We start from the raw sequence: 27,268 nt of genomic DNA, 5'->3' as shown, positions 1-27,268 counted from the left end.
TGTTGGCACTATTATTAAAATAGCACTGATAGCATTTTCCATTTTCTATAATAACGCAGTAATTCAGAGCAGTGAAAATTTTACGAAGTTCAAATAAACATTACTCGTTTATAAAAAAAAAAAAAAGTTTTATTTAGAAGCCAAAGAACTAGCACTTCTGCTACGGAAAATTCATACGGCGGGTTTTTCAGGTTAGTGGAAAAATTATAAAAAAAAATAGAAACTGTTACAAACCAAATCAAATACAGAAAAATATCGATTATGGGGTACTAAAATACAGGCCGGTTTGTCCCATCCCAGTCATCAGGGTGAGTTTACCGTACTGTTCTGGACACCAAACTCCACGGATTTAAAGACGATCAAGCACCTGAGGGGATAACCTCGATCGCGCGGTTCGCGTCATGGATGCTGAACCGAGAAACCTAGCGCAGCTGGCCACGGAAGTGGAGTAGTCATGGCTTCACGTCCCTGACAGTACCTCCAATAGTCTCACAGACTCTCTTCCTGAACGTCTCTTAGGGGTTGACGTTGAAAAATGTCGTTATTCTGCGTTTTCCCATGTAGTCAGACATATGTAACTGAAAATGGTTCAAATGGCTCTGAGCACTATGGGAATTAACGTCTTTGGTCATCAGTCCCCTAGAACTTAGAATTACTTAAACCTAACTAACCTAAGGACATCACACACATCCACGCCCGAGGCAGGATTCGAATCTGCGACCATAGCGGTCGCGCGGTTCCAGACTGAAGCACTTAGAGTCGCTCGGCCACAGTGGCCGGCAATGTGACTGAACAGTGCATGAGTTACTTCCGCACTATTATCCTTTTCGCCGCTACAGATGTGCTCTCTGCATTTCGTGCTGAGTGTGGCTATTGTTATGGCTGTACTGTTCGTCAGATGCTGTTGCGTCTGCCGAGACTGCGTTCCAACCGATATGAAATATTTTCACCCGTTTTTCCTAAGACTATTAGGTGAAAAAAATTGATTTCTTTGCACATCTTACAGTCAGATACCTTCACTCGGCACAGACAAGAATTTCATTTTCGTTATAGTGCCCAGACTTTGCTTGTAGTTGATTTTAGGTCATACGCTGCAGTGAATAATATGTGGAAAAGATATCTAATTATTATTTAAAATAGCGAGCAGAACGACATCTCACTTCGTTCTCGCTTTATTGGGTTTGATATCCAGCGTACGGTAGCGCGTGCCGTGCAGATTCCCGTCCTTACGCATCGCGAATCATGTGGATATAACAATCGTCATATCTCATAAACGATTTAAGATATCGAAACGACATTTTTTGCAAATGACAGCAGGCAATGAGGCACATATGTTGTATGATAAATACTCGAAAGTTTTTTACTGACCGAGATAAAGAATTAACTCGTTCGCGGAGATTAGAGTTTGGCGGTCCAGGACGCGTACAGAATTCCATAGCACTGTAGACCAGAGGTTTCCAACAAAATTTTCTCGAGGAACCCCTCATCGAGCATGATTGGTACCTTGTCATATGACAGTAACAAGTACCTAAAAAAGCCAAATTAAGAGTCTTTTGATACGTTTTCTATTTTTGGTACTTAGAAAAAAATATTGACATTTTTATTATTGAAAGAATAGTGAGCTTTCAATTTAGCTGTCATTGTTATTAAGTATTTGCCTCTATCTAATTCTACTTTTGCGCTGGAGTTTGCTAGAGTCAGTTGGCTCTAGGGAGCCGCTAGACGCAAAAGTTAGCGATCGCTAAAGCTCTGCTCTTGCATGAATCGGCCAAAACAAAAAATGTTATAATACGAAATATATTTAATATATTTTTTATTCTAATAGCATCCGGACCACCTGTTGGGAACCACTGTTGTAGACAAACCAAAGTGGCTCGCGTATACTCGTCCACACCTCAGCAAAGCGGCACAGCAGGACGTGTGTCCACGCCCACAGCAACGAATGGGCTGTTCTGCCTCGGAGCGGCAAAGCGTGGTTTCGCAATCGGCTCTCTCGCGACCGACGACGAGCGGGTGGCGCGCCGAAGGCTATTCTTTTTCTTTTACGCCCGCACGCTGACACTGGAAGCTGAGCGTCGCGGCGGCGCGAACGAGTGCGAGGACAAAGCGCGCAGCAGCCGGTGAGAACGATGGCCCGACAATTCCGCGACGGCGCGGGCACATAAATCACCGTTTTACTGTCCCAATTGCCTTAACGCGCCGTAAGCGGAACAAACGCGTAATTTACAGCAACATGGCACGCCGCGTTTCCAATTAGACGTCGCATGATGAGCGCCGGCCGTCGGGCCGCCGTAAACACTCTGAGCACGGCGCGCTCTGCGCCTAGCCTCCCGGTCTAGCTAGTAAATCACGCTCTGTCCCACATAACCCGCGCCCCGTCGCCCCAGCCAGGAATGCGCGCGCGGGCCCACACCCCCGTAATGAGCTCTGACGCCCCCTCTGTCCAAATAGCCGAGCGCTGTCCCGACGCGTCCAGTCTGGTCCGGTCCCCGACAAGATCACGCACGTCGCAGGGGCCGCCTTTGTGCCGCAGGGAAACCCGTTCCCAGGACGCCGGAGGTGGCAGCCGTTTGTGCCGAGGTTAACTGCTTCGCCAGAAACTGACCCCATAAAGCGTGCGAGGCTTTCGCGGTATCCAAATCCTTTCTGACTTATTTCCAAGCCCTCCTGTTCCTCGCCGTCATTTACGACTGTCATCCACAAAATATAGAACTGCATTCTTTTTGGGCCTAGCCAGACATTATTTGCGGGATTACTGCGACAACCTCGCCCCCTTTCCACTACAAGAGTCGACACTGTTTTTCTTTCCTTTTGTAAAAATTTTTTTCAAAGCGCGTGAAATTGGAAGCCGACTGGAGTGGCCGAGCTGTTCTAGACGCTACAGTCTGAAACCGCGCGACCAGCCCGGTCGCAGGTTCGAATCCTGCCTCGGGCATGGATGTGTGTGATGTCCTTAGGTTACTTAGGTTTAAGTAATTCCAAGTTCTAGGGGACTTATGACCTCAGAGGTAAAGTCCCATAGTGCTCAGAGCCATTGAACCATTTTTGAACTTGGCAAGTGTTGTCAGCAAAGAACGTGAAATTCGCAATTGAGCCCGTGAACACAATAACGCCAAAAATCAACGTTCCATCCTGACTGCTTTCTATTTACAAGTACTCTAGAAAGTAATTTAAGTAAAAAATTTTGTAATTCGCAGGGCGTATCAAAAAGAATCATCCGATTTGGCACGTCTATATTCCTAAAACTAACAAACATAGACAATGAGTTTTGTCTTTTGATGAACGGGAAACTCAAAAAGATTTTTTCATGCCTTTTCATAAGTGTTCAACATACCCCTCTTGAGATGCATGGTGTATGTCAATGCGGTATCGAAAATGTTCCCACACTGTAACGAGCATGTCTCTAATTACAGCTTCCATTGTTGCTGTTATGCGATGTCTCAGTTCATTCATTATCTTGGTAACGGAGGCCCATATACAAAATGGTTCAAATGGCTCTGAGCACTATGGAACTTAACATCTATGGTCATCAGTCCCCTAGAACTTAGAACTACTTAAACCTAACTAACCTAAGGACACCACACACATCCATGCCCGAGGCAGGATTCGAACCTGCGACCGTAGCGGTCACGCGGTTCCAGACTGAGTCTTTTATAAACCCCCATAAGAAATAATCACATACAGTCAGGTCCGGCGACCTTGGAGGCCAGTAATGTAAGGCTGAATCATTAGCTCCAGTGCTACCGATCCCTCGTTCACTTATCCTTTTATTTAAAAATGCCGCAGTTCCAGATGCCAGTGTGGCGATGCCCCATCCTATTGGTAAATGAAGTCTTTCGAGTCAGTCTCCAACTGTGGGAAACGGAAGTTCTCAAGCATATCGAGATATGTGATTCCTGTAACTGCGTTTTCGGCAGAGAAAAATGGACCGCACACCTTTTCCCGTGAACCTGCACAAAACACATTATATGCTGGACACTCCCTCTCATGTTGTACAACTTCATGTAGTTGTTCCGTACCCCATATTCTCACAATACGACGGTTCACCTTTTCATTTAAACAGAATGTTGCCTCGTCACTAAGCGTGGAGGAAAACTGTCGTCCTCCATCTTGACAAAAATGAAATTACAGAACTCCACGGGTTGTTGTTTGCCACCTTCACGAAGGGCCTGCAGTGGCTGCATTTTGTGTGGTTTCACGTGTAAACGTCGACGCAACACACGCCAGACGGACATCGTGGGCATGTCCAGCTGTCGAGCCGCACGGCGAACGCATTTCTGCGGGCTTCCTGTGAAACTATGGTGGAAGCGTTCGACGTCTGTGTCAGACATTCGGTGACGGCCCGTCGACTTGCCATTACACAAACAACCGGTTTCTCGGAATTGTTCATGTCGTCGTCTAATGCTCTGTGCTTTAGGAGGACCCACACCATACCTAGTACGAAAGTGACACTGAACAGGTGCTCCGACACCATTTGTACTAGAACAGCAGTGGACACACTCTGCTGCTGTTATGATTTTTTTTGTTAATCGGTTGATTCTTTTTGATACATCCTGTATTACTTTTACAAGGGATTAAATGGCATACAACAGCTTCTCATAGCCCCATACAGATTCCCGGCGTCAGACAGACACTCCTATAACTTGTGCTTGTGAATTTTAACAGCTGTGAAAATACTTGTCGAATATAAAAAGAAAACCGTGATGCGGATGCAATAGATATCAGTAAGCAGGTGAACTGTTCATGTATCAATTATGTACTGCATGCGCCCCACGTTCTTCGCTTCAAATTCCAGAAATATATTCACAGCTATAGGAAAAATTTACAAAACTATCTGTACGGGGCTAGGAGATTGTTATTTTATACTTTTTAATATTATACGTTCTTAGAAACGGACTAAAAACTTATTTAATTAAATAATTACTTCCTAGTGTTCAGTCTTGAGCGAGTTAAATTTTTCGATCGATTTCAAACATTTAGATGAGACTGTAGCAGAGAAACGCGGTAAATTTCAGGATTATTTCAGTTTCTCTTCACCTGAGTCAACCAATACGCTGCTTCCTCCTTCGCGTATCTCACGCGAACACCTCGAAGATGAAGATGAGAGAGAATCGCGCTCACACAGGCACTTATCAACAACCGAAACATTCGCTGGTGCATTTCAGGAAAAGTGTGAAATAACCACGGTACACAAAGCACCCTCCGCCACACACCAGACATGAAAGTGGGTCAATATTGGATTGTCATCGACTTCTGAACTGTGTTGAAAGTTTCAAGTCTCTAACTCATCGGGAAGTTAGTTTAAAATCAATCGCAAAATTTGTACCGAACAAACAGACAAGAAAGCTACCTAATAAAAAAGTGTTAAAAAGAACTTGGAAGATCACATGAACAGAATAGATAATAAAGCCTTGGAAAGACGTTATAACATGAAAATCAGCACAGGTAAAAGAAGAGCGAGGCAGTACATTCTAGTTAAATCAGGTGATGAGGCACTGAAAGTATCACGTGAGTTTTCTTATTTGGACATCAAAATGACAGACAATGGGCGAAGTTGACACGATGTAAAATGTAGACAGGAAGAAACAAGAAAATCGGTCATGAGAAAGAGAAGTTGTATGCACCGAATATAAATTTAAGCGTTAGGTATTTGAACGGACTGTAGCCTTGTATTTAAGCGAAACGCTGACGATAATCTGTTCAGAAAAGAAGAGAACTTTATCTTCTAGAATGTGGCGATACAGGAGAATGTTGAATATTGGATAACTAGCGAGGATTCAATGAATAGAGCTGGGAAGAAAATAGATTTGTGGCGCGAGATGAATAAAAGAAGGGATTGACACATGTTGAGGCATCAGGAAAATGTCGGTTTGATAATCGAGGAATTGTGTGGGCTCGGAGGGGGAGGGAGGGGAAGGGGGATGTTTGTACGGGACACTAAACATACACCACAGGAAACTAGTCCAAATGGATGTACGTTGCAGATGGAGTGCAGGTATGAGGAGGTTGCAGAGGATAGATTAAGATACAGAGATGTATGAAACCAGTCTTCGGACTGGAAACAACCACCACCACCACCACCACCACCACCACCACCACCACCAACAATAACAACAACAAACATGTTCTTCGGGTATTTCCTGGAGGTTAATAATTAACATCGGATCTTCAGTTGGCCATGTGCGAAATTGATTGGAAAGGAAGGGAAATTAGAATAAACGAGAAAAGACACACTACCATGCGATTTGCAGAGGCTATTGCAGTCCTAGCCAACAATACGGTAAAACTGAAATCTTCTGTAAGGGATTTATCAGATGACTGCGAAGAAGGGGGTCTTTAGATAAATATGTCCGAAACAAAAACTATGCACAACAAATAGGTAAGTGTACGAGGTGCGGCGTTTAAATCCAGACAAATGAAACATTTTTTAAAAAGAAAATTCATTAAAACAAAATACAAATGAAAATCCTTTTACATATAAGCAGTGGCATCTTTCAAGAGTAACATTACTCGATGCAATCCCCGTCAGCCACAAAGACCGCCTCCAATGATGTTCTGAGGCGAACGCACGCATTCTTTAAAGCAACGCCTTTTCGATAGCGGTGCGTAACTCTTCCTACTACGCTCCAAATATAGCAATCGAGGGGATTAAAATCTGTACTATTCCGGGGCCAGAACTTCTTTGACCAGAACATGTCATCGTTATCAGAGAGCCAGTTTTGGACTAAATGGTTCTTCTGAGGTCCTCCTCTAGCAACCGACGCACTGTTCATTCGCTGAGATTCAGTACAGACGCCAGTTTCCTCAGAGGTTGCCCCGGGTCCTTTGAAATCAGCGCCTGAGCCTTCTCGATGGCTGCCACAGTTCGTGATTTGGGTTTCCTCGAATGAGGTTTCCAGCCGGGTTAGCGGAACCTTCCCTTGACTTCTCCTAAGCATTGGCCAGAGTTGATCTCGGGTACCCGAAGAATCGAATTATTTTATTAGGCAACCGCCCAGCGCGATGATTTCCGATAATCGCTGCTCTTCGGATGTACTCCACACTTGTCCGTAACATCTCGGCCATTTTGAAGTTCTTTGATAAAGGTCGGATTGTAGCCTATCGCGATTGCGGTTTATCGTATCGCGACATTGCTGCTCGCGTTGGTCGAGACCCAATGACTGTTAGCAGAATATGGAATCGGTGGATTCAGGAGGGTAATGCGGAACGCCGTGCTGGATCCGAACGGCCTCGTATCACTAGCAGTCGAGATGACAGGCATCTTATCCGCACGGCTGTTACGGAGCGTGCAGCCTCGTCTCGATCCCTGAGTCAACAGATGGGGACGTTTGCAAGACAACAACCATCTGCACGAACAGTTCGACGACGTTTGCAGCAGCATGGACTATTAGCTCGGAGACCATGGCTGCGGCTACCCTTGACGCTGCATCAGACAGGAACGCCTACGATAGTGTACTCTACGACGAACCTCGGTGCACGAATGGCAAAACGTCATTTTTTCGGAAGAATCCAGGTTCGGTTTACAGCATCATGATGGTCGCATCCGTGTTTGGCGACATCGCAGTGAACGCTCATTGGAAGCGTGTATTCGTCATCGTCATACTGGCGTATCACCCGGCGTGATGGTATGGGGTGCCATTGGTTACATATCTCAATCACCTCTTGTTCACATTGACGGCACTTTGAACAGTTGACGTTACGTTTCAGACGTGTTACGACCCGTGGCTCTACCCTGCATTCGATCCCTGCGAAACCTTACATTCCAGCAGGATAATGCACGGCCGCATGGTGCATGTCGTGTACAGGCTTTTCTGGATACAGAAAATGCTGGGCTGCTGCCCTGGCCAGCACATTCTCCAAATCTCTCACCAATTGTAAACGTCTGGTCAATGGGTGGCCGAGCAACTGGTTCGTCACAATACGCCAGTCACTACTCTTGATGAACTGTGGTATCGTGTTGAAGCTGCATGGGCAGCTGTACCCGTACACGCCATCCAGGCTCTGTTTGGCTCAATGCCCAGGCGTATCAAGGGCGTTATTACGGCCAGAGGTGGTTGTTCTGGGTACTGATTTCTCAGGATCTTGGGTGAAAATGTAATCACAAGTCAGTTGCTGTATAATATATTCGTCCAATGAATACCCATTTATCATCTGCATCTCTTCGTGATGTAGCAATTTTAATGGCCAGTAGAGTATATATAATGTGCCAACAAACTTAAAAAGGTTGTTTTCGAACAGTGTGTTCTTCCCGCACTAACCTATGGCATATATCATCCAATTTTCTTCAAATCATTTGTCTCCAGATGTACGTCACACCTACAGATTTCCGTCTTATTCGTGGGATATTTCCTTTGTCGTGCGTTTTTTGAGCTTAATAGTGTAAGTCAGGTTAGAAGGCACATAGCTTCGGTAGGTACAGTTCTGCAAATCTCAGCAATCAGTTTTGGTATTGTAGTCCGTTGGAGCTGTAATCTTGAGGTTTCAGAGCGCGAGAATGCTGACGGAAAGGCAGGAGAGCAGTGCATTGGCAGCGGACTGTGAAGGTTATTTAGGGAGGCCACGGCGTCGCTGTTAACACAGCCGTAAAGAGGCGCCGCGCCACAACGGCGTAATTGCTCACGGCGCAGCCAGGCCATTGGCGCTGGAAGCTCCGCTACTGCTGCCTGCCTTGCCGAAGCACCTTTTGCAGTTGTGATCCATCCTGCCCCCCCCCCCCCCCCCCCCCACCCCCCACGCACAAGGGCAGCGAGAGGAATATTGTCACAGAAATAAATTACAATAATTCCAACCCGCCAGTTCCACACGATGGATTTCTGGAATTTTTCTTTGGTCATCAGGAGTATGTCAGGCCTGAAAGGTCCTTCCAAGTAAGCTACACGGACAAAATACACTACTGGCCACATTAAAATTGCTACACCAAGAAGAAATGCAGATGATAAACGGGTATTCACTGGACAAATACATTATACTAGAACTGACATGTGGTTACATTTTCACGTAATTTGGGTGCATAGATCCTGAGAAATCAGTACCCAGAACAACCACCTCTGGCCGTAATAACGGCCTTGATACGCCTCGGCATTGAGTCAAAAAGAGCTTGGATGGCGTGCACAGGTATAGCTGCCCATGCAGCATCCACACGATACCACAATTCATCAAGAGTAGTGACTGACGTATTGTGACGAGCCAGTTGCTCGGCCACCATTGACTAGACGTTTTCAATTGGTGAGAGATCTGGAGAATGTGCTGACAGGGCAGCACTCGAACATTTTCTGTATCCAGAAAGGCCGGTACAGGACCTGCAACATGCGGTCGTGCATTATCCTGCTGAAATGTAGGGTTTCGCAGGGATCGAATGAAGGGTAGAGCCACGGGTCGTAACACATCTGAAATGTAACGTCCACTGTTCAAAGTGCCGTCAATGCGAACAAGAGGTTACCGAGACGTGTAACCAATGGCACATCATACCATCACGCCGGGTGATACGCCAGTATGGCGATGACGAATACACGCTTCCAATGTGCGTTCACCGCATGTCGCCAAACACGGATGCGAATATCGTGATGCTGTAAACAGAATCTGCATTCATCCGAGGCTCGGCTCTGAGCACTATGGGACTTAACATCTGAGGTCATCAGTCCCCTAGAACTTAGAACTACTGAAACCTAACTAACCTAAGGACAACACACAACACCCAGCCATCACGAGGCAGAGAAAATCCCTGTCCCCGCCGGGTATCGAACCCGGGAACCCGGGCGCGGGAAGTGGATTCGTCCGAAAAAATGACGTTTTGCCATTCGTGCACCAGGTTTGTCGTTGGTACACCATCGCAGGCGCTCCTGTCTGTGATGCAGCGTCTGGGGTAACCACAGATATGGTCTCAGAGATGATAGTCCATGCTGCTGCAAACGTCGTCGAGCTGTTCGTGCGGATGGTTGTTGTCTTGCAAACGTCCCCATCTGTTGACTCAGGGATCGAGACGTGGCTGTACGATCCGTTACAGCCATGCGGATAAGATGCCTGTCATCTCGACTGCTAGTGATACGAGGCCGTTCGGATCCAGCACGGCGTTCCGTATTACCCTCCTGAACCCACCGATACGATATTCTGCTAACAGTCATTGGGTCTCGACCAACGCGAGGAGCAATGTTGCGATACGATTAACAGCAATCGCGATAGGCTACAATCCGACCTTTATCAAAGTGAAAACGTGATGGTTCCCATTTGTCCTCCTTACACGAGGCATCACAACGACGTTTCACCAGGCATCGCCGGTCAACTGCTGTTTATGTATGAGAAATTTGTTGGAAACTTTCCTCATGTCAGCACGTTGTAGGTATCGCCACCGGCGCCAACCTTAAGTGAATGCTGTGAAAAGCTAATCATTTCCATATGACAGCATCTTATTCCTGTCGGATAAATTTCGCGTCTGTAGATCATCATCTTGGTGTAGCAATTTTAATGGCCAGTAGTGTATTACGCTCCACTGTAAAAGACATCCATCCGTGTTACAGAATCGTGGCAGGCAGTCATGTGACACTCCACATCTAGTGTAGGTCATGTTAGTGAAATGGTGGGGTGAGGTTTGCACCAGAAGCGTGGGTCGCGAGGAGAGGCGACAGGATGGCACGAAGGAGCCGTCGCAGTTGGACGTGTTGTAAGCTTTCTGTAGGATACGTGACCGCTTCAAACTCGACAGGTGCCTCTCTCGAGAGGGCTGCGTGTTATAGTGAGTCGTGCCGGAGTCTTAGTTGTTTGCGCGGCCGGACGTGTGGCCTACGAGAAATGCCGTCAGTTGCGGTGCCAAAAACGATTAAAACCTTCACCATAGGTTTATATTTTATACTGGGTGTTACCCGGGCCTGCGCTCGTGTAGCGGTAGTTCCATTATGACGTGTGATGCTGAGTAAGTAAGCGACTGTACGTGCAACAACATCAGCTGTCCTCACATGTCTATCTGTTCACGTAAGCATAGCTCGTGATGTGTGCCCCGCTCTTCCCAATCCCAAGCTGTCCGAGCAAACGATGCGCGTCGCTGCAGCGTGCAGAAAAGACATGCATAGGAGCGCATCTCTATGCACGTGCTACTAAAGTAGATATACATTACACAAAGAGTGCATTATGCAACAAATAGTATGGAACCGTGGGCTAAACACGGTGAGGATTGTATAATCATCAAATTCATTCCTTTTAACCGTTTCACGTAGCAAAAGTAAGCAATAAAAGCATTTTCACAAATATGAAAAAGATCAAAAGTCATCGAGTGAATTGCTTTTTCAAACAGATTATTTTTCCCTAGTTCACGTAATACTCTACAAATCAGTAATTATTTTGTACGACACCCTTTTAGCGTAGTCTCTATTCATACACAGAGTTCAAGCTATCTGCATATGAAATGTCATCGAAACTGGTTTAGCGGGTTAGTCGTGAGAATGTAACGGACAGAATTACTTTCGCATTTATTACATTAGTATTGAAGAATTTTCGATTACAGTATCTTTTCGTCCGTGGTCCGATTTTGACGTAATAAACCCTATCAGTGCCCCAACCTACGTTCAAACTACTTGTGGAAACTGCAAGAAAATTCGTGCAGTAGTTTTGGAAATTTGCGTCTTCAAACAGACTGATACGAGAGTTTTAAACATTTATTATTAGTATAAATCAGTGTTCAACAGCAAACGTAACTGTAATTATTATGAAAAATGAATTTTCCGCATTCGTGTGTCGTGTCATCGAGGTAATAAGCAGCAATTACGGAATCAACGAACATGGATTTGGTCACAATACTGTGGAAATTCCACTTGAGAGAAACGCAAAGTGTGTAATTGTAATTCACGAGTGTAGATACATTCGTTCGCATTTGTGTCGTGAGATCAAGAGCCAGCCGCTCTCGCTTAACGGTCACGCGTACGCTCGATAAAGTAACCGGTAGCGTCACTGGAATTAACTTATGTTAATTACTACAAACTATGCCGACCACAAAAAGCGGATCTAAATAACTGCTCAGTCACGAGACGCTAGTAAACGAACAATGTGACCGAACAGCCTACAGCCGGTTGTACTGCACAGCAAATAGACCACTGTGGCTGTGGTCTATTGTATGATTCAAACAGTGTATGCACATTAATGTGTCATACATCAAGTCTTTACCAGGTATTTATGATCCTCATTACGTGCATGCTTTTCCAAGCTGCAGCTAATTAAACAAACGATTACAGGGTTAAATTGTTGTCGGTTGTAGTGAGAAGATAGGAGCCGAGGAGAAATAGAAATATGTGCGCTCTGGCCACACAATCGTTAAATATTCCGAATCACGTGCCTTTATCATTAGCTGCGGGTCAGACTCTGATCTGTCGGCGCAGGATAACCGCCCCCCCCCCCCCTCCCAAGTATGTTTTAACCCCCGGGACGCTTACGGTGTACCAGTACTTTTTCTCGATTGGTTGGTGTGTCAATGCGGACTGTTCAATGAGTCTACATGTGACACTGTATTTTTTCTGTATTTCCCGTTTATTTTGTTCTTTATGATGATCAAAAAGATGCATCTTATCTCGAAGTACGCAGTAGACTTTCTTGAACTGTGCAGTTTGTTTCCTTTTGGTAGTGCTAGGAAGAAGATTTCCAGCCAGCTCCCCAAGCAGTTTTTTCGACATCCTATGAATTCCTTTGTACTGTACCTTTGTCTCTTTTTAATGCTCGCGCTTATAAGAAAAGCTAAACGTGTCTGATCATCACGACTCAAAGGATCAACCGAAAACTTGCTATTTCTTAGAAGCTTCCTCGAGTACCAGTTCGGAAAGCCGCATGGCTTGCTGCTGTGGAAAAAAAGGTTGATGTCTAGTCACAAAAAGAGTGAATAAAAGGAAGAAGAACGAGAAACGCGCCTTTCATCCAGCTGTAGCCAAGTTGCGCTGCGGTCTCGTCGCACTTCGGCTGCGGTTGCGTTGCGCCAGTGGACGAAGTGTGTTAAGTGGTCCTCTCACGGGATGCGGACACGTACGAGGGCGAGGAACTGTTGACGTCAAGGCGTGGAATTTCAGTTTCCACTAGACTGCCAGGCGTCAATTATGGGACACGGCGTATCACAATTTTCCGCGACGGAAAGGAACACATCCGAATGACATGTGGCATAGGTTTTACGTCACAAGTAGAACTTACGAGACGTCCACATTCTATGGAGTTAAAGTCATTATTTGGTAATACAATAATACAGTACATTACAGAAAAATAAGCTATTTTAAAGTATCAGCACACTGAGGATATCTCGAAAACGCGTCGTTTTAGGTACTATTTGTCATTACAAAAATGGCAGGAAACTAAATACTGGTAGTTAAATGGTTGCAGTATTTGACGCTTTTAGTGTTGTAACGAGGATAATGGAATGTAGACGAATTAAGTCGGGTGATGCTGAGGGAATTGGATTAGCAAATGAGACACTTAAAGTAGTAAAGGAGTTTTGCTATTTGGAGAGCAAAATAAATGATCATGGTCGAAGTAGAGAGGATATAAAAAGTATACTGGCAATGGCAAGGAAAGCGTTACTGAAGAAGAGATATTTGTTAACATCGAGTATAGATTTAAATGTCAGGAAATCGTTTCTGAAAGTATTTGTGTGGAGTGTAGCCATGTATGGAAGTGAAACATGGACGATAAATAGTTTAGACAAGAAGAGAATAGAAGCTTTCGAAATGTGGTGCTACAGAAGAATGCTGAAGATTAGATGGGTAGATCACATAACTAATGAGGAGGTATTGAACAGAATTGGGGAGAAGAGGAGTTTGTGGCACAACTTGACAAGAAGAAGGGACCGGCTGGAAGGACATGGTCTGAGGCATCCAGGGATCACAAATTTAGCATTGGAGGGCAGCGTGGAGAGTAAAAAGCATAGAGGGAGACCAAGAGATGAATACACTAAGCAGATTCAGAAGGATGTAGGTTGAAGTAAGTACTGGGAGATGAAGAAGCTTGCACAGGATAGAGTAGCATGGAGAGCTGGATCAAACCAGTCTCAGGACTGAAGACCACAACACATTTGACGCTTTTAGTGTTATCACTTGTGTGCTATGAAACTATTCCGTTTTTATGCTACGATCCATCAGAAGCGCGTCGTTTTTGGTTTTGTTTGTCACAGACAAATATCAAATAATGACATTTGTGGATACAGCCATTATACAACGTAGTTGATGGCGTCGTGAATTATAAAGGGGAAGATAGCAGGTTCGCGTCTAGCTGCATCCAATATTTTCACCTTTTGTTTCCTACAATATTCTGGGTCTTTCTTATTAAGTTAATAGAAGTATTATCTGCAACAGCCGTGTTATTATAAATAATGAATTTACTGCAATTGGTGTTGCATAAACCAGCCACTGTACTGTTTCGCCACTGACAATAAATACTAACGTGAGGGCCAGTCTATGTTAGAAAGTACATGCAAGTTAGCAGACTAGAAGTTTTTGCAATTATGAAACTTTGTGTAAAATACTGTACGTGGTTCACATGCAGGCTCTGGTCCTCCACTGGTACATTTCAGTTTTGAGCGTATAGCGCAAGAAGACTCACTGGCCTCGCATTTCCGCTCCACAATGATTAGACGGCACGCAACTTCTAATGCAAAAATACTTTATTCCATAGAAACTAACAAGGTGTCCTCGAGCTGCACCCCTTCGATTGTCGAGACGTATGCCTGCTAACTACAAAGTCGCCACGCTATCTGGCGAATCCTCTCTCATTGGAGGCTCGCCAATCTCTGTGTACACAAAGGACCAGGTACGCACACCCAAAGATACACCATTTCCCGACAGGGAACAGGTTATACTGGACATTCTGAACTGTCCTGTTTGCAAGATGCCACCAGATGGTACTTGGAGTAGCATAGCGAATTAAGGAACTCAACAAATACGTACACCTATCTTCGCTTCCATTCTAATGAAATTACGGAACAAATGTCGATGTTGAAATCTCTGTGATGAAGTACACTACGGCGACAAATGTCTTGGGATAGGGATATGCACATAGACAGATGGCGGGAGTATCGTGTACACACGGTGTAGAAGGTCACTGCGTAGGCGGAGCTGTTATTTGTACTTCAAATGGATCAAATGGCTCTAAGCAATATGGGACTTAACATCTGAGGTCATCTGTCCCCTAGACTTAGAACTACTTAAACCTAACTAACCTAAGGACATCGCACACATCCATGTCCGAGGCAGGATTCGAACCTGCGACCGTAGCAGCAGCGCGGTTCCATACTGAAGCGCCTAGAACCGCTCGGCCACAACGGCCGGCTGGTAAGAGCTGACGGTAGAGTTCGGGGGTGGTGCAGACCCCATAAAGCCATCGACCCAAGTCAACAAGGCACTGTGCAAGTTGGTGGTGGCTCCATCATGGTGTGGGCTGTGTTTACATGAAAAGGACTGGATCCTCTGGTACAACTTAACCGACCATTGACGGGAAATGGTTATGTTTGGCTACCTGGAGACTATTTGTAGCCATTCAACGACATCAAGTTCCCAAACGACGGTGCGCCATGTCAACGTGCCACAATAGTTGGCGATTGGTTTGAAGAACATTCTGTACCATTCTAGAGACTGATCTGGGCCGCCAGATCGCACGACATGAAACCCATCGAAAGTCTATGGAACATGAAACTTCCTGGCAGATTAAAACTGCGTGCCGGACCGAGACTCGAACTCGGGACCTTTGCCTTTTGCGGGCAAGTGCTCTACCAACTGAGCTACCCAAGCACGACTTACAACCCGTCCTCACAGCTTTGCTTCTGCCAGTACTTGCCTGCGAAACGGAAAGGTGCCGAGTTCGAGTCTCTGTCCGGCACACAGTTATAATCTTCCAGTAAGTTTCATACCAGCGCACACTCCGCTGCAGAGTGAAAGTCTCATTCTGGATCTATGGAACATAATCGAGTGGTCAGTTCGTGCACAAAGTTTTACACTGGCAACAATTTCGAAATCATGACCGGCCAGAGAGGCGCACTGCTCAGTATTTCCGCAGGGGACTTCCAACGATTGTTCAATACATGCTAAGTCGAACTGTTGCACTATGCCAGGCAACAGTAGGTTCGATACAATATTAAGAGGTACTTCATGAGTTTTGTCGCCTCAGTATATACTACTTGAGAGTCTTGGTAGTCAGTACAACTTCGAGAATTTGGTGAGTGGACGCCGAACTTCGACTAGCAGGTGTCAAAGATAGCTGTGCAGCATTATGAACGTTCCCGTACCAGTAGATAGTGGAGCTGCATTGTCTAATGTTCCTGTTCAATGGCTCTGAGCACTATAGGACTTAACATCTGAGGTCAGCAGTCCCCTAGAACTTAGAACTACTTAAACCTAACTAACCTGAGGACATCACACACGTCCATGCCCGAGGCAGGATTCGAACCTGCGACCGTAGCAGCAGTGGGGTTCCAGACTGAAGCGCCAGATCCGCTCGGTCATAGCGGTCGGGAATGTTCCTGTACCAGCAACTCGCTGTTCGCACCATCGACGAGTCCAAAATCTTCTCCGCGATTTTTTCCGAACTTCTTCGACAATCGGTAACGGAATTATCCCAGCTATTTTGGGCATGTCTGTTTTCTTAAAGAAACTGTGTGATTTGTGGACCAGATGCAGCCGAAAACTGCCGCAGGAGAGCGCTGCGGTCGCAAATCACGACGAGGAGCATGCGCCGTGAGATGTAGCAGGTCGTTTCATAGCGCGCAGCAATCACGACGGGCCGGCCGTGGTGGACAAGCGGTTCTAGGCGCTACAGTCTGGAACCGCGCGACGGCTGCGGTCGCAGGTTCGAATCCTGGATCGGGTATGGATGTGTGTGATGTCCTTAGGTTAGTTAGGTTTAAGTAGTTCTAAGTTCTAGGGGACTGATGACCTTAGAAGTTAAGTCCCGCAGTGCTCAGAGCCAATCACGACGAACACTCCATGTTGCGTTCTTCACGGAGAGAAACACGTTCCGTGTGATGACGGCTTTACGGCTAAGTTTGAACCAAGCTGCAGAAGCGAGGTGTGTTTTGCGGCATGTTCTTAAAACTGCCCCACCGCTGTAGGCCGGTGGGCCGCGAGAGGTTTTTGCGTGCCAGCGCCGGCCCTCGGTCCGGCTCTGCGGGGATTTGTGGACGGGATGTGTGCTGTGCTGCGCGGCGCTGTACAGTATGCTGTCCGCAGCGTCAGCACACTGCAGGGCCAATATCACGGCAGAGCAATAACGCGTCGGCGGCGAGCGGGTGGGCCAGGGGTCCGAGGGGGCGCGAGCAGTCCGCCCGCCGCTCTCGTGCAGGCCAGGCCCAATATAAATGCTAATGGCAGAGCACTTAGCCCGCGCTCGCTCCCACTACACAACTCCTTCGGGCCACACCGTCTACTCGCCTACTTGCCGCCACCCCGGTCTCTTCTCTCCGCGGGGACTACTAACTGATAACGCCGAAACTGCCCATAGGCGCATGGCCATTCCAGCGGCTGCGAATGCGTGGACTTCCCTCGCTGTTTCTATCCGATACAACTTTCGTACAGAGCTGACCACACTGCCAGGACAAATTAGTGTACCAGGAAGACGATTTTCGTACGTTGACGGCATATGCCACCTGGCGGATAGTAGATTGGTTGGTTGTTTGGGATAAGAGACCAGACAGCGAGGTCATCGGTCTCATCGGATTAGCGAATAATGGGGAAGGAAGTCGGCCGTGCCCTTTCATAGGAACCATCCCAGCATTTGCCTGGAGCGATTTAGGGAAATCACGGAAAACCTAAATCAGGATGGCCGGACGCGGGATTGAACCGTCGTCCTCCCGAATGCGAGTCCAGTGTGCTACCATGGCACAACCTCGCTCGGTGCGGATAGTACATATACTGATAATCGTATCAAGGTGGTGGCATAGCTGCCAGAGCGCCATCTGTGTCTACCATTTAAATAAGGAATGCTCACAACCAGAAGATTCAGTGTGGTGCAAAAGTCTGAAGCAAGCAGGCAACTACGAGTATGCTACGGAGACGCACTCGTGCTCGCTACACCAAGCTGATTCGGTTTTAAACGAGTCTAACTGTGGCCATCTGAATGGCGGGGACTGGCATAAAGATGTCTACCTCTAATATTTAAATGAACAGAAATAACGATTGTGTTGACTAAACGAGAAACTGGATCAGCTGTTTCCCAGACGCCACATTTAACTGAATAAATCACGGAATAATGTAGACAGAGAGGTACAAATTGACACTCATGCTTGGAATGACATGGGGTTTTATTAGAACAAAAAAAAAAAAAAAAAAAAAGTTCAGAAAATTCGCGACAGATGGCGCTTCATCTGGTCAGAATAGCAATAATTAGCATAACAAAATAAGACAAAGTAAAGATGATGTTCTTTACACGAAATGCTCGATATGTCCACCATCATTCCTCAACAACAGCTGTAGTCGAGAATAATGTTGTGAACAGCACTGTAAAGCATGTCCGGAGTTATGGTGAGGCATTGACGTCGCATGTTGTCTTTCAGGATCCCTACAGATGTCGGCCGATCACGATACTTCAGGTAACCCCAAAGCCAATAATTGCACGGACTGAGGTCTGGGGATCTGGGAGGCCAAGGATGACGAAAGTGACGGCTGAGTACACGATCATCACCAAACGAGGCGCGCAAGACATTTTTCACGGGTCTAGCAATATGGGTGGAGCGCCATCCTGCATAAAAACATCGTACGTTCCAGCAGGTGTTTATCAGCCAGGCTGGGGATGATGGGATTCTGTAACATATCGGCGTACCTCTCACCCTTCACGGTAGCAGTTACAAAAGCAGAATCACGCATTTCCTCGAAGAAAAAAGGCCCGATAACGGTAGTTGTGGTAAATCCGTGCATTGGAGTTTCCACGACAGTTCTAGGATTTTCTGCAGCCCAAATTCTGCAGTTGTGGGCGTTGACAGACCCTCGGAGCGTGAAATGAGCTTCGTCGGTCCACAACACGTTACTCAACCAGTCGTCATCTTCCGCCATCTTTTGAAACGCCCGCACCGCAAATGTCCTCCGCTTCACTAAATCGCCAGGCAACAGTTCATGATGCCGATGGATTTTACACGGATAGCATCGGAGGGTGCACCTAAGTGCCAACCAAACAGTAGTGTATGGAATGCCGGTGCAACGTGAGACTGCACGAGCGCTGACTTCCCCGTGCATAGACGAACCCGCTACAGTCTCCATTTCTTCCTGAATTGACTCAGCAGCATTACGCCTTGTGCTCGGTCAGCCACTACGGGGTCTATCGTCTAAACAACTCGTGGCTTCGAACTTCGAAATCATTCTCGCCACTGCTTCATTTGTCAACGGACCTTTACCCGTTCGAATACCCTTCCTATGGTGATAGGATCGTAACGCTGAACTAGCACATTCCCCATTCTGATAATACAGCTTCACTAAAAGCGGCTTTCCAGGTAACGTCGTCATGCTGCGACTGCTGGCGCATCTGATTCTCTCTCTCATTGCAGCTCCTTTTATACACGATTGTCATGCGGAGTCACTGACGTTTGGCTGTCGAGCGCCATCTGTCGGACATTTTGTGAACTTTGTTATTTTTTTTGGTTCTAATAAAACCCCATGTCATTTCAAGCATGTGTGCCAATTTTTACCTCTCTATCTACATTTTCAAATTTATACTGACTTTTGGATCACCCAGTATAATCACGACTGCGAAAAACAATTTCCGAAATTCGGTTTACGTCTTTGGAAAGATGGGCCACATGCAGATGTAGTGCTTGTAAGGCTAGCAGGATTGTGAGTCCAGACGTGTCAGCATGAACTGTTGCGAACCCGTTATCAGCAGTGAGACTACGGGCACGCACACCCCTAGTCCGTCTTCCAATCCCTCGGGCATGTGTGTGTTGTTCGTAGCACACGTTAGTTTAAGTAGTGAGCAAGTCTAGGGACCGATGACCTCAGCAGTTTGGTCCTTACAAATTTACACATATTTGAACATTTTGCACGAAGCATAGTACAAGGTTCCCTTAAGAACCACACAGGACTTGTATACATCCATTCCGAGATGACAGGAAGCGGTTTTGAAGTTTTCCTGCGCCGTATTAGGCATGGTAGTGTGTTGTGTTGGTGGTGTGTACATATAATTGTCCACATCCTGTAAATCATAATAAAAATGGGACTGGTTATATTTTTCCAACAGGTTTTCAAACTAATTCCTAGTAACTTGTGTTACTAGGCTGAGCTACACTTCCGGACAGGAAACAAATTCTTAGTGTGTGAGCCGTGGCGCTCGTTACTGGCGCGCCAGTCTCTTGGATGTCCATTATCGATCCTTCCATGTTTCTTATCTTTGCTTGCCTTGTTGTTTTCCGCATTCGCGGGGCGAGTGGCAGTTGACGTTTGCTGGGGCTGCCTGCTGAGACGCCGCGAGCTACGAGGTGGAAGCAACCACGTATATGTGGAGTTGGTAGTACGCGGTCTGCCGGTTCAGCATGGAGCATATGTGTTGGCTGCCTGCCTGTCTGCTCTCCTGATTTTGCTCGCCGTGCCTTGCGACCGCCTAGCTTGGGTTGCTGCCTGGTGTATCCTACACGATCCATACCGGACGTCCAGCAGAAGTTAAGCAGCCTTGTGTTTCTTTAAAGAAAAGGAGGAAATGTATAAGACCTTCTCTAACCAATGTTGGTGGCCTCGTAAGTGTGGCCTTCGCGTTTAGACTGCCTTTGAGGAGAGCTAATCCTTTTAAATTTAAATAGTTGGGGGTTCGCTGTCCTTTATAATCTTTTTGGGATTTTATTTGAATTTTCTCTTTGCTTGGTTAAATGTTTACTTGTATAGCGGGAAGTGACTCCTGGTTAAAACTCGGAGAGGTGTTTGATGTTACTACCGCTTCCGGCATTTGTCTTTTCAATTAGGTGTTGTCATCCCTTCGAGCGACCTGGTGTCACTCCTCGTTAATTACTGCTGGTTTATGTGTACTTGATTTTGAATTAGCCATTTGAATTAATATTTTGGAGCGCAGTATAGCACTAAGGCAACCTCACTGTATACCACCTTGTGCCTCGGTCTAGTACCTTAATTTTCAGTGGCACGAGTTAGCTCCACTATCGGTTTTACTGATGTGCTCCCTTCAAAATCTTGTCTTGTATAGGTTTGCACCATGTGTGTCTGGGAACACAGAGATGAGCTTTAGTGTGACTTCAGTGCTAGTCAGTTAATGGAATCTTCATTTTGGCTTGACTTCCACTGAAAAGTTTGAGTGGAGCGTAGTGTGTTTGATTTCTTATTCATTTAATTACTGCAAGTTTGTTTAATAGGGAGCAAGACATTTAAAGACTGTTGTTATTAACTCCCCTAGTTGCTGGGTGTTGCTAATTCGTTCCAAATGGCCTACTACTTATTCAATGGTAAGGCTGTTGATTAGTTGGTTACTGTGAGTACAAATTCACGCTATTTATTTGTTACCGAAACTGTTGAAGTGTCTTTGTCGTGATTCAATCACTAGCTGCGTGTTGGAGCTAAACTGATTTAAACCTTAAATTGCCTCTTTAAAATTTGTTGCCAGCAGAAACCCTTAAGACAACTAAATTTTGTCACTGCTTATGTTAACCTTTCATGGGAGCAATATTTCAAGTAGTTAAATTTTGTCGTGAAATGTGTATTTCTCTGATGTAATAAACGAGTGATGAAAGAAAAAAGCAAAGGGGCTGGTCCTTCCAATTGTGTCCGGTTTGTAACACGTATCAGTGTGCCTGGATGTTACCTGCAAAAAGCCGCCTTTCCAGCAGTATCACGTGCCTCCGCAGAAATATGTCAACCCCTAGTTCGCCGGGTTCGGCTAGAACCGTGCGAGCCAAAGGCTTTTGGCTCGTGACGACTACGAGACAGTAGTGGGAGTAGTGAGCGCAGATCAAGTTGCCGAAGTGGCGTCAAATCGAAAGACTTGCGCCAGGCGAGCGGTCTACCCGACGGGAGGCCCTAGTCACACGACATTATTATTAGTGAGCGCAGATGGTGATGGGGATACCTTCTACACTTGCCACTTGAACGGCCACTTCCGTCGTTCCCTAGCGCATCGCTGGAAGTCCCAACATGGTTCTCCTCTTTTTTTCTGCCTGGCTTTGCCAATTTTGGTGGCGAGCTGTTTTGCGTCATCCGTTGTAAACTACCGCTGCTTGACATTTCCCACAGGGAATTTACAAGCCATGCATGATATATTGCTGACGGAGATCCGATTGCTCTTTTGAAGTACAGCGGGCCGTATTTTGTGCTTGCAACTCATTTCCGAGAAAGCTTCATTATTAAACAGATAGCAGGCGCCACGAAATTAACCCAATTATATCTGCGTGCAATGAGAATCTGTTTCAGATTTTATAAGCGTTGTTTACGTTCAGTTGTATATTACGATAAATGAAAGCAGTATCAGTACGAATGGAGGGTACAGAATATGCAGAGAGGTTCATCCGTGTTAGTGGCGTTATATTCGCCCCAGCGTCTCTATGGAAACCTGAATAATCTTTAGCATACGAGTCTGGCTGCTAAGTTTTTAGCTTCTGAATTCCCGTATCAATTTTATATCTGTTTTTTATTTACAAGAGATCCACGTACACTCATCAACATCGATTACGTTCAAATTTATGGTATATGTCGGACTTGGCCAGAAATTAAAGTGGCAGAACTGGCAGCTACAGACGGCCAAGTGCTTAGGAAAAATAGCATTTTTGGTGCAGGTAGGGCGAGGTATGAGTTTTTTATGTTGGTGTAGTTTCCAGGCAGTGGCTGGCGCCACGGAAGGAGTACGGAACGGTAATCCGAGTGTTGTGGGATCGGGCTGCCATGGGGAAACCTAGTTTTTTAAATGTTTGCTTTACACGAAGAGCCGGCCGCGGTGGTCTCGCGGTTCTAGGCGCGCAGTCCGGAACCGTGCGATTGCTACGGTCGCAGGTTCGAATCCTGCCTCGGGCATGGATGTGTGTGATGACCTTAGGTTAGTTAGGTAGTTCTAGGGGGACTAATGACCACAGCAGTTGAGTCCCATAGTGCTCAGAGCCATTTTTTTACACGAAGAGTCATTCTCCACTTCTTCATTATCTGCTCGATCCTCATAGTCGCACACAAACGTATACAACGATAAAGTTTCACTGTCTTCTTGTCTATTTTACTTCAAATCTGAATATGTCCTTTAGTTACTACCGCGGAACTTTCTCACGTGATCAGATCGTTATCGGCCAAAAAAAAAGTGCGCTATAATACATCACAGTCTTCAATCGGTGCTTCGACACCTCGCTGTTGTTCAACTACATAACTACCAACCCTGAGAAGAGGCCGTCAATAATTTAAAAATTAGAAGCCAGATTTAGGTGTTTTAAACATCGAATTTCAGACTTCGCCAACGCTAAATAAAGAAGATACATTTAACTGATCATACATTTGATTTTTCATGTTAAAATTAATCCGTATTAGCATTTTCTATAAAGTAAACTTTTTCAATTTCAATGTCACACTTCCAATGAACGTGATGGCGAACCTGCAGCTGATAATCCCCCAGCCACATCTACGTTTATTACCGCCTCCTGTTTAACAGAAAGCGACGCTATTCTTTTTTTTTCCTTATTCACCGCTCTTTCGAACAGCAGCTGCTCTCATAACTTGCTGACCACAAATTTTCCCAAAATCAGATAATAATCCTGTTGTTGCTGCCCATTCGGCAAATGCGAGACTTTTTTTTTTATATTTAAGTCATTTCCGCTGGCGCATTACAACGCAGCATTTGTTTGTAGTGACTCACGTTTCTAATTAACCCTTTCGGACCTGAATTTCTTCTTGAGGCAGGACAATTTTTCTTTACGCTATAATGCTCGCAGGTGATTTCTTTTAATGATTTTAGATGCAAGATTTATGTACATATACAGGGTGTTACTGCTTGCACAATATAGAGATTGAAAAACATTGAGGAGAGGCTACAACCCTGTCTCACTCCATTCCCAATCACTGCTTCCCTTTCATGTCCCTCGACTCTAGTAACTGCCATCTGGTTTCTGTACAAATTGTAAATAGCCTTTCGCTCCCTGTATTTTACCCCTGCCACCTTCAGAATTTGAAAGAGAGTATTCCAGTCAACATTGTCAAAAGCATTCCCTAAGTCTACAAATGCTACAAACGTGGGTTTGCCTTTCACTTAATCTATTTTCTAAGATAAGTCGTAGGGTCAGTATTGCCTCACGTGTTCCAATATTTCTACGGAGTCCAAACTGATCTTCCCCGACGTCGGCTTCTACAAGTTTTTCCATTCGTCTGTAAAGATTTCGCGTTAGTATTTTACAGCTGTGACTTATTAAACTGATAGTTCGGTAATTTTCACATCTGTCAAGACCTGCTTTCTTGGGGATTGGAATTATTATATTCTTCTTGAAGTCTGAGGGTATTTCTCCTCTCTCATACATCTTGCTCACCAGATGGTAGAGTTTTATCAGGACTGGCTCTCCCAAGGCTGTCAGTAATTCTAATGGAAAGTTGTCGCTCCTGGGGCCTTGTTTCGACTTAGGTCTTGCAGTGCTCAGAATGACTACAAATACAGATACAGTGTTTGTAACACTGACTCTAGCAATGTCTTTCACGAAGCTGAAGAAGAAGATGATGATGAAGAAGAAGAAGATGATGATGAAGAAGAAGATGAAGAAGAAGAAGTCACTGATTCAGAGAACGGTTTATAATAGCACTCCGTCTTCAGGCCACAAAAGGCCCATCAGGAGCATCCGACCGCCGTGTCATCCTCAGCTGAGGATGGGGATAGGAGGGGCATGTGGTCAGCACACCGCTCTCCCGGTCGTTATGACGGTTTTCTTTGACCGGAGCCGCTACTATTCGGTCGAGTAGCTCCTCAATTGGTATCACGAGGCTGAGTGCACCCCGAAAAATGGCAACACCACATGGCGGCTGGATGGTCATCCAAGTGCCGGCCACGCCCGACAGCGCTTAACTTCGTTGATCTCACGAGAACCGGTGTATCCACTGCGGCAAGGCCGTTGCCAACGGTTTATAAGGGGGCGATCAAAAAGTTTCCGTTCGAAGGATGTGCATTTCGGCATCATAATGCTAATTAGGTAAAACCAGCGTGAGCACTGAGGCAATCACTCCACCGACACACCAGTTTGAAGACACTCGTTTGGAAAAACACCGTGTCCTGGTGCGTGACGAAGTACGTAACTGTCTGATGCACATCCTCGTCAGACAGGAATCGTTGACCCTTCAAGGTTGTTTTTTTTTCCTTTTTTAAGGAACCGAAGGCGTGATACGCGGATGGGGGAAGATGAGGAGTAAAGGGCGACTGCGCGAGTGTCTTTCCCACTTGAGTTGGCAGAACTTCTCCATTAAGACACTGGCAACATGGGGACGTGCGTCACCATGAAGTAGCAACACCCTTGTCGCGCACAGATGGTTTTTTCAGACATGTTGCCCAATACACATTCTTCAGTCTCCAATGGATGTCTACAGTCCTTCGGTAGCCAAGAAAAGAATAACAGCACGTTGGTCCTGCTTGAATACATTTGCTAATAACGTCCCCATAGTTTACGTTTCCGCATTTACCGCATGTGTCAAAGGAACAAATGCCACACTAATCTGTTGCCTACACTTCGGTGCTTATATACCCGCATCGACGTCGCGCTACGTTGCATATACGCTGCAGCAACGCCCTCAAACTGAAACCTTTTTGATTGCCCCTTATAAAATATGAGTCAAACGAGACAAGTATACATATGAAAACCTGTTTAAAGGAATTTTTGATAACCTGGTTAGAGTTACTTTGCCCCTATATTCAAACGGAAGACACAGGTAAGCGAAAATTTATTCTGCTCTACTTGATCCTCTAATGACAGTTGATTGAAATACCACAACGTGGGAACACGCATCGTCCGTGGAATAACCTGAGAACTATTTTTTTTTTAACTGGTCTCCGCTTGTGTTGTGTTTGTAGAACATTGATTTGCTTCTTAACTTCTTCCTGCATAATATACAACTGAGAAAGATGACAGACCACAATTTCCATAACTGCCAGTATTATTTCGTTTTTATCCTCGATCGTAGTTTCCACAGTTATGGAAACCCACGATACACCGGGACAAACTGTGCTCAAACTCTCTTTACTACGCATATGAAGCGAAACGTCAATATAAACACCGTCCGCCATCTGGTCAAATTTTCCGTGTCAAAATTTCTATCAGACATTTCAATGACACTATGTTTGACAAGCGCATCAAGCAACACCTTACACGGTCAGATATTTGGCAAACATAGTGAAGTCTGCCAGACAATCGTTTGATTAACACTTGTCGGCAGTCTGGCGGCGCCTAGACCTAGGCCACCGCCTGATACTCCGTAGCCTGGTCTGCCCTCGTCTGCTTTCGCAGCAGGCCCTAGCTGCTGGCGCGCTGCCCGTGCATGTAGGAATGTGCTCGCCAGCTCAGCACAGCTTCCTTCCGCCGTCGCCGACGCTGGCGATGTCGTCCAAACCCTCCCACCCCTCTCCTCTCCTCTCTGCCCATCACGTCATAGTTGGCAGAATGACCAACTCCTTTCTGTCCCTCACAGGTATCTTCTCACACCACAAAACACTTCAGCCTGCCAATTACTGAGCCGAATCAGTAGAACTTTATGAAACTGTTACCCACTGCACAATATCGCAGAGGAACCCTCCTCGTACCTATCCGTAATGTACAAGGTACCTCACTAAAACTACCACCAATCAGGAGAAAAAAAAAAAACACTCCCAGAAATTAAGACAGTGTCATTATCTCTATAGCACTTCCAGAGACCAGTCCTGATATACAAGCAGAAAGGAGTGGGGAACTTCAGTTTTTATAAACAGAGAGAGAGAGAGAGAGAGAGAGAGAGAGAGAGAGAGAGAGAGAGAGAGAGAGAGAGAAGATTTAATAAAATACTTTTATTTACTAATGGCAGTAAAATTCTTCTTCTTCTTCTTCTTCTTCTTCTTCAATTCAAGGAGTAGGCTTATCGCCTGTTCCGTTTTCTTAAAAGCCACCTTTTACCGGGTCTTCTTGTATCGGTCTACTTCATGTCCGACTATTCTTTCTGTTCCCATTCTTTCAACATGCTTCTCCGGAACTGTTACCTCGTTTTCCGTTCTTTCATTCACGCAAAATGTATTTAATTCTTTCCTTATTTCCGAATTTTTTATTTGACCTTTCAGAGCACATACTTTTACTTTCCTCAAAAATTTGTTTTCAGCTGATTTTATCCTTCTTTGGTCTTTCTTAGTTACTGTCCAGCACTCACTT

General features: G+C 45.6%; 1 protein-coding gene and 1 non-coding gene across 3 annotated transcripts in view; both read right to left on the bottom strand.

The window, feature by feature from the left end:
• Positions 1 to 27,268, bottom strand: part of LOC126278209 (histone acetyltransferase KAT7) — a 504,982-nt gene that overhangs the window by 403,577 nt on the left and 74,137 nt on the right. The gene's annotated exons all lie outside the window — the stretch shown is intronic.
• On the bottom strand, positions 15,667 to 15,743 carry Trnal-caa (transfer RNA leucine (anticodon CAA)). Its single transcript has one exon. It is a non-coding gene; the product is annotated as a tRNA-Leu (tRNA).

This window comes from Schistocerca gregaria, chromosome 6 (genome assembly GCF_023897955.1).
Source record: "Schistocerca gregaria isolate iqSchGreg1 chromosome 6, iqSchGreg1.2, whole genome shotgun sequence".
Taxonomy (NCBI): domain Eukaryota; kingdom Metazoa; phylum Arthropoda; class Insecta; order Orthoptera; family Acrididae; genus Schistocerca; species Schistocerca gregaria.
This window is presented reverse-complemented; position numbering and strand designations above follow the sequence as displayed.